A 16,350-nucleotide genomic window follows, 5' to 3' on the forward strand; every position below is an offset into this window, starting at 1 on the left:
CACATAGAAGAGCTTGGCATGAGCTTTAGAGAGGTAAATAGTGTGTGTAGTAATTTAATAATTTGTCTTGTTGGTAACATCCAAAAAAGATGTATTTATGTGTTCCAGCAGATGACATAAATGGTCTTACTGATATTGAAGAAGCATGTACCTCCATGTTAGGACTTGTCTGCTCTGGGGGGATGTATCATAGTATCACAGTATCAGTCAGGGTTGGAAGGGACCACAAGGATCAGCTAGTTCCAACCCCCCTGCCATGGGCAGGGACACCCCACACTAGATCAGCCTGCCCAGAGCCTCATCCAGCCTGGCCTTAAACACCTCCAGGGACAGGGCCTCGACCACCTCCCTGGACAACCCATTCCAGGGCTTCACCACTCTCATGGGGAAGAACTTCCTCCTCACCTCCAGCCTCAATCTCCCCACCTCCAGCTTCATTCCATTCCCCCTAGTCCTATCACTACCTGAGATCCTGAGCAGTCCCTCCCCAGCCTTCCTGTAGCCCCCTTCAGATACTGGAAGGCCACAATTAGGTCACCTCGGAGCCTTCTCTTCTCCAGACTGAACAGCCCCAACTCCTTCAGTCTGTCCTCACAGGAGAGGTGCTCCAGCCCTCTGCTCATCCTCCTGGCCCTTCTCTGGACACCTTCCAGCACCTCCACATCCCTCTTGGAATAGGGGCTCCAGACCTGGAGGCAGTACTCCAGGTGGGGTCTCCCCAGAGCTGAGCAGAGGGGGAGAATCACCTCCCTTGCCCTGCTGGCCACACTTCTCCTGCTGCAGCCCAGGATCTGATTGGCTTTCTGGGCTGCAAGTGCACACTGAGAGCTCCTGTTGAGCTTCTCCTCCCCCAGCACCCCCAAGTCTCTCTCCTCAGGGTTGCTTTATAGCCAGTCACTGCCTTCCCTGTAGAAATAGAGCCTTAGTGGTTGAGCTAGAGCAGCACAGTGATGCCTGTGATTTTCCCTTGTGCAGATATGCCCTTAGTCATGATGGTAAAGGCTGGAGCCCTTGTTTCACTGTGGCCTAAATGTGACATTATAGCCAAAGCTCTCTCTCACAGGTCACTGACTAGAGCAGGATCCCAGCATTTCCCTGCTCCTGCTGAGGGATGGAGCACCCTCAGTGACCTGACTTGCTCTCCTTCCAGCGGGTCTGACACCACAAGTCACTAAGCACAGACCGTGCAGCACGGTCTCTTAATCCTGCCCAGCGAACACATGAGCCACAGTGTGCATTTCAATCTGTAAATTGTTCTTTTGTTTTGCAGGCTTTACTGAACACAGTTTTATTTCATGTGACTGTGCTATTTAGGGAGGAGTAAATATTGCCGGGGGTCTGTTTAAAAAGGCCAATGACCTGGATTTTTTTTTCCATTTGAATTAGCTCTAAGAGTCAGACATGTTTAACAACAGATTCCTCCCCCCCTTGCTGCTGTAGGTTGCAATCATTTTGCAGAATACAGAATTAACCAGGTTGGGAGAGACCTTTGAGATCATTGAGTCCAACCTATCACCCAACACCATCTGATCAACTAAACCATGGCACCAAGCACCCCATCCAGTCTCTTCCTAAACAGCTCCAGTGATGGTGACTCCACCACCTCCCTGGGCAGCACATTCCAATGGCCAATCTCTCTGTCTGTGAAGATTTTCTCTCTAACATCCATCGTGAACCTCCCCTGGCACAACTTGTGACTGTGTCCCCTCATTCTGCCACAAGTTGCCTGGGAGAAGAGACCAACCCCCACCTGGCTCCAACCTCCCTTCAGGGAGTTGTAGACAGCAAGAAGGTCTCCCCTGAGCCTCCTCTTCTCCAGGCTCAAATTTTTAAGACATTTTTAATGTCTTAGGTCAACACCAACTAAAAAGACAAAGATTTTGAGATAAATAACAATTCATGTAGTAGAAATGTGATTCAGCAATATATGCCCTTGCCATTTTTTGGAAGAGATTCATTTCATCCTGAATTACCAGTTATGAACATAATGTGTTTTAAACCTCTGAGTATTTGCCTTTTCATGTAGTTATGGCAATTTCAGTTCATAACTCTGGTGGAGTCCCCATCCCTGGAGGTGTTCAAGAAGGGATTGGAGGTGGCACTTCGAGCCATGGTTTAGTTAGTCATGAGGTGTTGGGTGCTAGGTTGGACTTGATGATCTCTGAGGTCTTTTCCAACCTTATTGATTCTATGATTCTATGATTTGATACTTTTATACTTCTTTTACTTCTCTTTTTCAAATGGGCTTCCACATATTATAAATAAATAAGCAATGTGCTCAGAAAAGGAAGACTTAAACAGAGCAAATGTTCTTTCTGTTCTTGCAATCCAAATAGCAGGGCTGCTTCACTGTTTAAGAAACAGAAAGTTAAACATTACCAAGAAAATAGTGATGTATTTTCACTTGCAAGGAAGAGCTTTGTGAATGCAAGCAGGCAGCCAAATGTCAGGAATAATAAATATGTTTGAGTATCCTTCAAAGATTAGCCAACTAGATATTTTTGCTATATAACATTTTTAACAGTGGAGAATTAATTGATCTCAGTATGTGTGGTAGGCACCAATCTGAAATGTTGCTGTAGAAGAGAATAGAATGGAATAGAATTAACCTGGTTGGAAAAGACCTTCAAGATGGAGTCCAACCAATCACCCAACACCATCTAATCAACTAAACCATGGCACCAAGTGCTTCATCCAATACCTTCTTGAACACCTCCAGGGATGGTGACTCCACCATCTCCTTGGGCAGCACATTCCAATGGCCAATTACTCTTCCTGGGAAGAACTTTCTCCTCACCTCCAGCCTAAACCTCCCCTGGCACAACTTGAGACTGTGTCCTCTTGTTCTGGTGCTGGGTGCCTGAGTGAAGAGACCAATCCCCACCTGCCTACAACCTCCCTTCAGGTAGCTGTGGAGAGCAATAAGGTCTCCCCTGAGCCTCCTCTTCTTCAGGCTAAGCAACCCCAGCTCCCTCAGCCTCTCCTCATAGGGCTTGTGCTTGAGACCTCTCCCCAACCTTGTTGCCCTTCTCTGGACACGTTCAAGTGTCATTCTGCTTCACCCCAGAAAATTCTGAGGTGTGTTGAGATACATTTTGAATTATATTCTCTCCTTAAAAGCTGGAAGCTTTTAAACTAAGAGACAGACTAGTGTAGCATACGTAATCATTGCAATCTGTTCTGATCATTGCTGGCTAATTAGAGTTTAGCTAATTTAAATTTGAAAGATGGGCAAAGTTAGCATCTGAAAACTCTTGCATAATAATACAAATGAGAACTGAAAACATATGTTACAGCTGAACATGAAACAGCACTTGCACAGCTCATCTCAATGGATGCTGTAGGTGTCACTGACAGCAGTTCATTTCACAGCAACAGCTCTCACCCAGGGAAGGTGGGGTCTCTTGAAAGTGTGAAATAACCTACTGGTTACTTTGATGTTTGAAAAGGGACTGGTATGGCTTGGATTGGATCCCCCCAGTAACTTTGTTTAGAACCTGCACTCCCCCTCCCAACCCCCCCTCTCCCCCCTGAGCAAATTCACCACACTCAGAATCTGGAAGTAAAAATGGAATGGTATTTACAGAAGGAACTACACATAAAGGTAATAAAAGGTAATAAACATGCATGAAGTGTATTTACATATATATGCACACCCCAATTCAGCTCTTCTAGCCCCTTCTGGGGACAAAATCATAGAATCATAGAATCAATAAGGTGGGAAAAGATCTCAAAGATCATCAAGTCCAACCTGTCACCCAACACCTTATGACTACTAAACCATGGCACCAAGTGCCACGTCCAATCCCCCCTTGAACACCTCCAGGGATGGGGACTCCACCACCTCCCTGGGCAGCACATTCCAATGGCTAACAGCTCTCTCTGGGAAGGTCAAATTAATTGTGGTGAGCTTGAGGGGAAAAACCTTCCAAAAAGGCCTTATACTCTGCAAAATATATTTAGACTCATAGAATCAATAAGGTTGGAAAAGACCTCAAAGATCATCAAGTCCAACCTGTTCCCAAGACTTCAATTTTGTTTCATTTCAAAAGATGTCAATGCAAATTTCTATCAGTTTGATGAGCAACAAGGAGTATTTTTCCCAGCACCCTGTTATTCCTAAGACATCAACACAACAAGAAATTTTGCCAAGCAAGTGTACAGCAGGACTAGTGCTCAGGCAGACTGTATAGCATGGCTGCTTCGTGGCATAGTGTGGTTTGAGACGGAGTAACATTAAAGATGTGCTCAGGGAAGACCTTATTGCTCTCTACAACTACCTGAAGGGAGGTTGTAGCCGGTTGGTCTTTTCTCCCAGGCAACCAGCACCAGAACAAGTAAATAAACCTTTATTTATTTATTTAGAATAAACCAAACCAGGTTGGAAGAGACCTTCAAGATCATCGTGTCCAACCCATCAACCAATCCAACCCACCCAAACAGCTAACCCATGGCACCAAGCACCCCATCAAGTCTCCTCCTGAACACCTCCAGTGATGGTGACTCCACCACCTCCCCAGACAGCCCATTCCAATGGGCAATCACTCTCTCTGTGTAGAACTTCTTCCTAACATCCAACCTGAACCTCCCCTGGTGCAGCCTGAGACTGTGTCCTCTTGTTCTGGTGCTGGGTGCCTGGGAGAAGAGACCATTATCCACCTGTCTACAACCTCCCTTCAGGTAGTTGTAGATCATCAAGTCCAAGTGCACACTGAGAGCTTCTGTTGAGCTTCTCCTCCACCAGCACCCCCAAGTCTCTCTCCTCAGGGCTGCTTTCCAGCCAGTCCCTGCCCAGCCTGGATTTGTGCCTGGGATTGTCTCGACCCAGATGCAGGACCCTGCCCTTGGTCTTGTTGAACCTCCTGAGGTTGGCTTGTGCCCACCTCTCCAGCCTGTCCAGGTCCCTCTGGATGGCCTCCCTTCCCTTCAGCTGTCTGCTGCACCACACAGCTTGGTGTCATCAGCAGACTTGCTGAGGGTGCACTCAATGCCACTGCCCATGGCACCCACAAAGATGTTGAACAAGCCTGGTCCCAGGACTGATCCCTGAGGGACTCTGCTTGTCCCTGGCCTCCACTGGGACACAGAGCCATTGACAGCCACTCTTTGGGTGCATCCATCAAGCCAGTTCCTTATCCATCTAGTGGTCACCCATCCAACCCATGTGTCACCAGCCTGGAGACCAGGATGTGGTGCGGGACAGTGTCAAAGGCTTTGCTCAGGTCCAGGTAAACGACATCAGTTGCTCAGGTCCTTATGAACTCCTCAGTGCCTCAGTGTTCCTGTGGGCAGGATGCAGATGGTGCCAAGAGTGGCTCTGAGGTGCACTGCGTGTTGGCCAGACAACAATCCCATGATCACTGAGCTCTCGCAGCGATCTCATCTCGCACTACAGTAACTGCTGTGGTCTCTCCAGCCGCAGCCTGCATGCTGATTTGCAGGGCATTTGGAAAAGCTTTTATCTTTCCGACCCCAGCCTTTCTGGCAGATGTGGTAAAAATAGACCAACAGACTGAGGATGTGTTGTAGGGATACATCTACCAGATATACTAACAGGCAGTGTGGCTGCATAAGTCCCCTTTGCTTCAGAAAGCAGGCAATGATGTAGCTGCCATCAAGTGTTGCTGGGCATAATAATTTGACCTCTATTTTATGTACTAGCACATCAGTCAGTGCAATGCTGGAGGTGGTCAACAGGGAGACTTTGAGAAACACAGTGCTAGCCAGTCATTGTTGCTCTAGTCAGGTCCACAGCACCCTGGGGCTTGGCCTGATGCCACTTTACATTCATTCCCAGGCTGAGCTGTGCCCAGCCCTTGCTACTGTAGAGCCTGGATGAGGCACTTGGTGCTATGGTTTAGTTGATTAGATGGTGTTGGGTGATAGGTTGGACTCTATGATCTTGAAGGTCTTTTCCAACATGGTTGATTCTGTTCTGTTCTGTTCTGTTCTATTCTATTCTATTCTATTCTATTCCATTCCATTCCATTCCATTCCACTACCCGACAAGGTGATGGAGTCACCATCACTGGAGGTTTCAGGAGGAGACTTGGTAGGGTGCTTGGTTGCATGGTTTAGTTGATTAGGTGGTGTTGGATGATAGGTTGGACTCGATGATCTCAAAGATCTCTTCCAACCTGGTCTATTCTTCTATTCTATTCTATTCTATTCTATTCTATTCTATTCTATTCTATTCTATTCTATTCTATTCTATTCTACTCTACTCTACTCTACTCTATTCTATTCTATTCTATTCTATTCTATTCTATTCTATTCTATTCTATTCTATTCTATTCTGTTCCTTTGAGGTCTGTTTGCAAACCAACATATTTGCAAAGAAGAGCAGGCTGGTGTCAGCAGCAGCTGGTAGAGACCAGCCATAAGCAGAGGTCCCTTGGTTTGTAGTTTCTTCTAATTCACACCCTAGTCCCTCTTCAAACCTCAGCCTTCCTTCTAGCAAGGCAATTTTGGTTTAGAATCAATCCTGTTCCATCTGACTGTTACAGATAACAACCCTAATCACTGGTGACTTGCAGCTGGAAGATTAAGAGGAGCCTAGAAATAGAGCGCAGCGGCTCAGGAAGATACATTGCAGACCCTCTGGCCATGCACTGTGCTTTAAGGCACAGTAGACTTCTAAATATCATGAAGTGCAGGTTCCTTCATAAATGACCTTGACAAGACACTGTTGCAAGGCCCAGGCCCTGCCAAATTTTCTCTCCATCTACAAGAAAAAGGTGAAATTGCTGGAAGATGAAACCTTTTGCTCAGTGACTTGCTAATTTCAGTTTCCAGACACCTCTGAGGTAGGAAATGAGTCAGATGGTTATTATGTACTCTCATCTGCTCTGCAGTCTCTGCTGTCTTAATCAGTGCAGTTGTAGCTGGGAGTGTTACCTTCTGCAAAATAAAGGCTTGAAAGATGAACAACTAATTGCAGTCTTCACCTCTGTGATTACAAAACAGCAGTATGTGCAGGGCTGGCAGCCACATTAATGCCTAGCTTTATGGACTTCCCTGCAGCGTTTAGAGGGATCTCCCTCTGTAAGGAGAATTGGAAGGGATGGATACCCAACTACCAAGCTGTAGCCCAAGGCTTCCTAGTGCCCCTGTGCATGGGTGGACCCTGAGTCATGCCAACTTCTGTGCACACAGGGTTGAGAGATGTCAGAGCTGGTCCAAAGAAGCGGTCCAAAACTGCTGTCTGGTCTCCCAAGGGGCAGACAGCCCTGCTGTAACACATCATATTCTATGATCTGTTGCTTAAACAAAAGTGAAAATAGCAGTTTCCTCTTTTCTTGTTCTTTAATGGTCTCTAACTTGGATAAACAGACTCTCTCACTGCATGATGTCCCTTGTAGACTGTTCCCACTTAAATGAAAATGGAAGGAGAGTGCCATAGTGGCCACCATCTATGAACTAGTTCCTAAGCACCTATGGCAGCCATCCCCCTGAGGTATCTGAGTACTTCACAAAACCATTGCCACAAGCCCTCACTCATGGTGCTTGCCTAGCTGCAGGTTTAGAAACTGTGGTGGGTTTGGGGCTATCTGAAGTTACTTTGAACAATGCCTGACTTGCTTGTATCATCTTTATGCAGCAGTTTGGTAGCTCAGTGTCATCCTATGAAAGCAGTGTGGTGGAGGTACAGAGTTCACATTCACCCACATCTGCTGTAATAACTGCTTACTGAAGCAGTCAGAACCTTGTTTGCTACCCCTGTCACTGCCATACAACTGTACTATCGTCATTGGAATGTGCTGCCCAGGGAGGTGGTGGAGTCCCCATCCCTGGAGGTGTTCAAGAGGGGATTGGATGTGGCACTTGGTGCCATGGTCTAGTCATGAGGTCTGTGGTGACAGGTTGGACTCGATGGTCTTTGAGGTCTCTTCCAACCTTGGTGAAACTGTGGTACTGTGGTACTAGATGCCACCTATGATTAGACTGCTGCTCTTTCTATAGGTAGGGGTATTTCAGAAGCCATTCGATCTTACTGCACATCCCTGTATGATTTTTTGGTTCATTTTACTTTTTTTATAGCAGCAGCTCATGGTCCCAGTGAAACACAGGAGCTGTAGTTTCAATCCTCCATGCCAACTTACCCTGTGCTCAGCACTGGTCAGGCCACGCCTTGAGTCCTGTGTCCAGTTCTGGGGTCCTCAGCTTAGGAAAGATGTTGAGTTGCTGGAAGGTGTCCAGAGAAGGGCAACAAAGCTGGGGAGGGGTCTGGAGCACAGCCCTGTGAGGAGAGGCTGAGGGAGCTGGGGTTGCTCAGCCTGGAGAAGAGGAGACTCAGGGGAGACCTTCTTGCTCTCTACAACTCCCTGAAGGGAGGCTGTAGCTGGGGGGCATTGGTCTCTTCTTCCAGGCAACCAGCACCAGAACAAGAGGACACAGTCTCAAGCTGTGCCAGGGGGGGTTTAGGCTGGATGTTAGGAAGAAGTTCTTCCCAGAGAGAGAGATTGGCCATTGGAATGTGCTGCCCAGGGAGATGGTGGAGTCACCATCACTGGAGGTGTTTAGGAAGAGCCTGGATGAGGCACTTGGTGCCATGGTTTAGTTGATTAGATGGTGTTGGGTGATAGGTTGGACTTGATGATCTCAAAGGTCTTTTCCATCCTGGTTAATTCTATTCTATTCTACTCTACTCCATTCTATTCCATTCCATTCCATTCTATTCTATTCTATTCTATCCTATTCTATTCTATTCTATTCTATTCTATTCTATTCTATTCTATTCTATTCTATTCTATTCTATTCTATTCTATTCTATTCTATTCTTTTCCATTCCATTCCATTCCATTCCATTCCATTCCATTCCATTCCATTCCATTCCTAAATATATGTTGTCCCTGCCCTGGTTAAAAAGCTTACAGTGTAAATAGCAGTAAAGGGCAGCTGATGGGAGAAAGTTAAGCCATTTCTGTACTGCTGTGTTTCTGAGGCTAGTAGCATTTAACATCCCTCTCAGAATCCTTAGCAGGATCAAGGTGCTACAAGAGTGCAAGTTCTGATTCTAGTCAGGTTGAGAAAAGGAAAAATACATTCATCAGTTAGCCAAAGAGTTTCTCTACTGTGGCATTTTAGGCTGGGTGCCTCCTGCTACTGCCACATTGGTTACACCTCCAGTGTCCTGAGTATCCAACCCAATAAGGTGGACACAGGAAGCAGCCTATTTCTACCCATAAATCTTGTGCCCTATAAACCCATCTGCAAAGTCTTTCACTTCCTCTTTCTTCCCTCTCTGCTCCTGTGGGAGTTGCTCCCTCTTGGGTAATGGTGAGGGAGCATCTCAAGGCCTCTTAGGCCTGGCTGTGCCTAATGCCAGGAGGAGAAGGGGTTGGGGCAGTCTCAGACCTGGCCAGCTGAGACCAGCATAACTGGGGGGGGGGGGGGGAAGAATGAGCCCTGGGGGTTTTGGGTATATCCTCAACTGGGGAGAAGGGAAGTGTTGGGGGGCCTTTGGGTGTGCTGTAGGGGACTCTATATGCTTTGGGATTCTTTGCCACAATGTTTTGCAACTTCTGTAAAACACCAATTGCTTTTCCATTTAAACTTTCCCTCACTTTCCAATCCACATGTCTGAGTGTCATTCTTTTGTCCCTCCCAGGGGCAAGACAGGATCTGTTCTGGCCTCAAACCAGGGCATCTTTATGGCACACTGTAACTCAAGTACCACAACCTGCATTAAGTTCCAGCCACTTACCTACTTCATTAGTTGGAGGATTGTGGTGCTTTTAATCTTTGTAATCTAGGTCATCACAGGATTCAGGCTAATGGTTAAGTCAGAAGGGGAGTTTCAGTTTCCTATTCTATTTGTAGTTTGCCTGTTCCTACTTGAGCCAAGTAACTGCAGTTTTGAAGCTTGGTTCTTTTTTCTTTAATAGCCAGGTCAGTGAGGTTTTTGTCCTTGGCTTGTCACTAGGTGTTTAAATGACTAACATGAAGTAATCAGAGATCAAAACCCTACTGTGGTCGGTGTTGTGCATTGCTTGGCTTCCCCAGCCCACAGAGAGAAAAGCTTGAAACTATTTTAGACAAAAGTGAGTTCCCTTGGCTGGGGTTGTGGATTAACTCTGTGACAGCTGTTGTGCAGCAGCATGGTGCCTACCCCATCCCAAGGGGAACGTCAGGTGAAGTGCTGCAGCTCTTCAATGTCTTTCTCATACTTCCCCTCTGAAAATCCAACTGGTTCTGCAGCTGACACAAGCAGCAAAGGCATAATCCTCAGTCTTACCAGTCCAGAGTTGCAGGGCATCTCCATGGATAGTCATACTGTAGTTATCATAAGCAGACAGTTGTTATTACTTATTTTAAATGGGCAACCCTGGGCTCTCAGGCCCCTCTTCAATCAGTGCCAACACAGGCATGAAGATACTGAACCAGGCTTGTTCAACATCTTTGTGGGTGCCATGGACAGTGGCACTGAGTGCACCCTCAGCATGTTTGCTGAAGACACCAAGCTGTGTGGTGCAGCAGACAGCTGGAGGGAAGGGGAGGCCATCCAGAGGGACCTGGACAGGCTGGAGAGGTGGGCACAAGCCACCCTCATGAAGTTCAACAAGACCAAGGGCAGGGTCCTGCAGCTGGGTGGAGGCAATCCCAGGCACAAATCCAGGCTGGGCAGGGACTGGCTGGAAAGCAGCCCTGAGGAGAGAGACTTGGGGGTGCTGGTGGAGGAGAAGCTCACCAGGAGCTCTCAGTGTGCACTTGCAGCCCACAAAGCCAATCAGATCCTGGGCTGCATCAGGAGAAGTGTGGCCAGCAGGTCAAGGGAGGTGATTCTCCCCCCTCTGCTCAGCTCTGGTGAGACCCCACCTGGAGTACTGCCTCCAGTTCTGGAGCCCCTATTCCAAGAGGGATCTGGAGGTGCTGGAAGGTGTCCAGAGAAGGGTCAGGAGGATGATCAGAGGGCTGGAGCACCTCTCCTGTGAGGACAGACTGAAGGAGTTGGGGCTGTTCAGTCTGGAGAAGAGAAGGCTCCCAGGTGACCTCATTGTGGCCTTCTGAAGGGGGCTACAGGAAGGCTGGGGAGGGACTGCTCAGGATCTCAGGTAGTGATAGGACTAGGGGGAATGGAATGAAGCTGGAGGTGGGGAGATTGAGGCTGGAGGTGAGGAGGAAGTTCTTCCCCATGAGAGTGGTGAAGCCCTGGAATGGGTTGTCCAGGGAGGTGGTTGAGGCCCTGTCCCTGGAGGTGTTTAAGGCCAGGCTGGATGAGGCTCTGGGCAGCCTTATGTAGTGTGGGGTGTCCCTGCCCATGGCAGGGGGGTTGGAACTGGCTGATCCTTGTGGTCTTTTCCAACCCTGACTGATACTCTGATGTGATGGTAGGTACCCAGAGGTGGTGGTGGTCTTCACTTCATATGGATAATTCTCCCCCTTTTATCCTCCAGCTTGTGCTTGCCTCAGAGAAGGACATGTTAATGTCTTTACAGGGGGCGAAGGGATGTTGACTCCTTTCAGGAAGCTTGGAGCAGTTATTCCAGTAGTGATTTCCTGTGGTCAGGAGTAAACTATATTGCTGCTACTAGAGAAGCAGTAGGGAAGATAGCTGCACTCAAAAAGGTACCTTAACCAGTTTTGTGGGGCTGTTGTTAATTTCTGATTCAAATATCTGATAAATTCTAATGTGCAGGAGCCTCAGGGAGAACTTGTGTGGGGAAAAATAAGGTCTGAACTTCGGGGAACCTCTTTGCAATGGAAAATAGACCGGTGAGGCACTCTGAGGGTAAGAAGGCAAATTATACCTCTCTGAAATTGTATTAATCTCCTGTCTTCCTGTATGAAAATGCAGGATTAAGCAGGTAACAGTATTGCCTAACCCCTACCTGTCCTGCTGGAATTACTGGGTGCATGCTGGCCTCCTGCTGCAGCTGGTTTGTTAACCCATATGATAGGGCAGAAGAGGAAGCAACTGCTGGAAGGAAACTGGGGTTGAGATGATCATACCTGTGGGTTTGATCTGAAAGTGTTGCAAGAGGATTGGCAGGAGTCCAGCCTGGAATCAAACTGGGGAGAGGTTTGGAAGCACAGCAGGAATGACAGCGGGGGAGTTGTGGGTAAGAGATCCCAGAGGGAAAATCCTGGAAGAAATAGTATCATAGTATCATAATATTAGTCAGGGTTGGAAGGTACCACAAGGATCATCTAGTTCCAACCCCCCTGCCATGGGCAGGGACACCTCACACTTGATCAGCCTGGCCAGAGCCTCATCCAGCCTGGGCTTAAACACCTCCAGGGACAGGGCCTCAACCACCTCCCTGGACAACCCACTCCAGGGCTTCACCACTCTCATGGGGAAGAACTTCCTCCTCACCTCCAGCCTCAATCTCCCCACCTCCAGCTTCATTCCATTCCCCCTACTCCTATCACTACCTGAGATCCTGAGCAGTCCCTCCCCAGCCTTCCTGTAGCCCCCTTCAGACACTGGAAGGCCACAATGAGGTCACCTCAGAGCCTTCTCTTCTCCAAATGGTAGAGAAATTAGTGAGTTCAAGTAAAGCTGGGATGTATAGCTACCTGGTATTGATGTTTTATTAACAAGAATAAGATTCTTCTCTTTATATATATATATATATATATATATATATATATACACACACACATACATATATATCAATCTCCAGAAAAACTGCACTCTGCATACGGAACTATGAAAACATCTATGCCAGTATATCCTGTTTTGCTGTGTGTAACTGGACTAAACCTCACCAGTATAATTGCTGCTGTGCCAGAAAGGCCTGCTGCTGCTGCTATGTCTTAGCATAATTAAAGTAGCAGAACTGGTAAGCATATGTGAATCCTGGAAGGCCCTGGAGTCCTGTTTGGAGTCAGGCAGAGCTGCTTGTCTCATTCATATTGCATTGCTTTCTAAACATGTTTTTTCCTGGTTTGGTTTTTGCAAACAAGCATTTCCTTAGTTTAGAGTAGAATGGAATGGAATGGAATGGAATGGAATGGAATGGAATGGAATGGAATGGAATAGAATAGAATAGAATAGAATAGAATAGAATAGAATAGAATAGAATAGAATAGAATAGAATAGAATAGAATAGAATAGAATAGAATAGAATAGACCAAGTTGGAAGAGACCTTCAAGATCATCGTGTCCAACCCATCATCCAACACCACCTAATCAACTAACCCATGCAACCAAGCACCCCATCAAGTCTCCTCCTGAACATCTCCAGGGATGGTGACTCCACCACCTCCTCAGGCAGCCCATTCCAATGGGCAATCACTCTCTCTGTGTAGAACTTCCTCCTAACCTCCAGCCTAAACCTCCCCTGGCGCAGCCTGAGACTGTGTCCTCTTGTTCTGGTGCTGTCTGCCTGGGAGAAGAGACCAACCTCTGCCTGTCTACAACCTCCCCTTCAGGTAGTTGTAGAGAGCAATAAGGTCACCCCTGAGTCTCCTCTTCTCCAGGCTAAGCAACCCCAGCTCCCTCAGCCTCTCCTCACAGGGCTGTGCTCCAGACCCCTCCCCAGCTTTGTTGCCCTTCTCTGGACACCTGCCAGCAACTCAACATCTTTCCTAAACTGAGGGGCCCAAAACTGGACACAGGACTCAAGGTGTGTGCAGTGTACAGGGGCAGAATGACCTCCCTGCTCCTGCTGGCCACACTGTTCCTGATGCAGGCCAGGATGCCATTGGCCCTCCTGGACACCTGGGCACACTGCAGGCTCATGTTCAGCCTACCGTCGACCAGCACCCCCAGGTCCCTCTCTGTTTGGCAGCTCTCAGCCACTCTGACCCCAGCCTGTAGCACTGCATGGGGTTGCTGTGGCCAGTGTGCAGAACCTGGCACTTGGATGTGTTCAATCTCCTGCCCTTGGACTCTGCCCATCTGTCCAGCCTGTCGAGGTCCCTCTTATTGCCATATAATCCCTCTCAGAGTACTGCATGCACTTAACAGGCTATGCTGGTTTGTTTCTGAAAAGTATCTTCTTTTTGTTTTAATGAACAGAACTGCTGAAGCCTTGAAGAAGAATCCTGCATCTCTCTTCTAATGAGGTGTGGAAAGCCAACTGTGGGAATAAGTGGACTTGGATGGACTGTAACTGCCCTAGGTCCCTGGGGAGTTTTGAGTGTACAAGGGATATGAGAGTTCAATGTTAAGAATATCCCAGAAGCATGAAGTTCCTGAAGGAAATACTAATCATCACATGCATCCTAAAGCCTATCAGCTTCTGAGATTTCATTTGGGTTCTGCATTGATACTTGTTGCTTCAAAGGAAGTGTGCCTGAAAGGAGTACTTAGATGACTCACCACAAAGCCCATAAATATTACAAGGTGTAAGAATGTGTTCTGAAACAATAACATTAGACAACCTGTCTGAAATACTATAACTTTCACAAAATGTGTGTGTGTGGGGGAAAGATTCTTACCTCATTCATCCTTTGAGAGAGGCAGAAACACTGTTCCAAATACCAGGGAAAAGAATAGCGACAGATCGTCATGGCTCAGCCCTTGGGAAAGATAAGCTGGATCCACAAAGCATGAGAGGCATTTCTACACACGTCAGTGCAGAGAGGGGACATTGCTCTGAAGTATTTGAGGGATTGTGTCTGTTAAGGAGGAATTACAGCAACAGTAATCAATGTGATATCAGCTACGAAAGTTGTGAAGTAGTCAGGAGGCAGAGGAAAAAAAGTCCTCAGGGGCTTATACAACATAGAATTACAACATAGAATCACCAAGGTTGGAAGAGAACTCAAAGATCATCAAGTCCAACCTGTCACCACAGACCTCATGACTAGACCATGGCACCAAGTGCCACATCCAATCCCCTCTTGAACACCTCCAGGGATGGTGACTCCACCACCTCCCTGGGCAGCACATTCCAACAGCTATCAACTCTCTCTGTGAAGAACTTTCTCCTCACCTCCAGCCTAAACTTCCCCTGGCACAGCTTGAGACTGTGTCCTCTTGTTCTGGTGCTGATTGCCTGGAAGAAGAGACCAACCCTCACCTGGCTACAACCTCCCTTCAGGTAGTTGTAGAGAGCAATAAGGTCTCCCCTGAGCCTCCTCTTCTCCAGGCTAAGCAACCCCAGCTCCCTCAGCCTCTCCTCACAGGGCTGTGCTCAAGGCCTCTCCCCAGCTTTGTTGCCCTTCTCTGGACACCTTCAAGTGTCTCAATGTCCTTCTTAAACTGAGGGGCCCAGAACTGGACACAGGACTCAAGGTGTGGCCTAACCAATGCAGAGTACAGGGGCACAATGACTTCCCTGCTCCTGCTAGCCACACTATTCCTAATGCAGGCCAGGATGGCATTGGCCTTCTTGGCCACCTGGGCACACTGCTGGCTCATGTTCAGCCAGCTGTCAATCAGCACCCCCAGGTCCCTCTCTGTTTGGCAGCTCTCAGCCACTCTGACCCCAGCCTGTAGCTCTGCATGGGGTTGCTGTGGCCCAAGTGCAGCCCCTGGCACTTGGACTTGTGGAATGCCATCCTGTTGGACTCTGCCCATCTGTCCAGTCGGTCGAGGTCCCTCTGCAGAGCCTTTCTGCCCTCTGACTGACCAACATCTGCTCCTAACTTGGTGTCATCTGCAAATTTGCTATAAAGTAATCAGGAGGTAGCGAAAAAAAGATCCTCAGGGGCTTATATGCGCATGTGTGACCATCTTTCTTTGAAGAGAATGAGAAAGGGGTTTGTTCTGTGGTCCAAACACTGGTAAAAGCAAAGGGACTCTCACATTGCTTGAAGCAAAAGGATCCAGCTTCTCTCAGCAAGAGTATTTGAATTCTGCCCGGGAGGCGCGGTGCAGCTTTGCATGCTCAGTGTCTGCTGAGCGCGCAGCTGGGTACCTGCGAAACGCTGGGTGACCACAGACTCATTTCCATGTATACTACAACATTCCTTTGGGAGGAGAGGCTTTTAATAGGTCTGTTCATAATGGATGTGTAAGCATACAAGCTTCATTATCTGCCCTTGCCAGCTCACCAGGAAAGTATGCCATTCCTGCACCCATGGATGTGTAACCAGGGCTATTTAATTAGCATGGGGCTGTGCTGCCAGAAACCGTGGCTTGCTCTGTCCTTTGCCTTTTTGCTGATATATACAAAGCAGGAGTCTCTTGCTCCTCTGAGTCACTGCTGGTAATATCGAAGCCACAGGAGAAGGGGAAGGGCAAACCAGGGAAGAGTTAGCCTCTCTGCTTATGAAGTTGAGGAGGAATTGATATTAGCCCAAATCTGTGACTTAAAAAGTTTGTGCCTGAACTGTGTATGGCACTTGAGATGTCATCACTCTTAAACAAACAAGCAATTTAAGCAGTGGGGTTTAGACACAGAGGGGTTTTCTCTGCCTTTTTTTTCCCCCATGCTTGCAAACTAATGCTCT

This window comes from Melanerpes formicivorus, unplaced genomic scaffold (genome assembly GCF_026170545.1).
Source record: "Melanerpes formicivorus ecotype bairdi unplaced genomic scaffold, bMelFor1.0.p_v2 SCAF_157, whole genome shotgun sequence".
Lineage (NCBI taxonomy): Eukaryota > Metazoa > Chordata > Aves > Piciformes > Picidae > Melanerpes > Melanerpes formicivorus.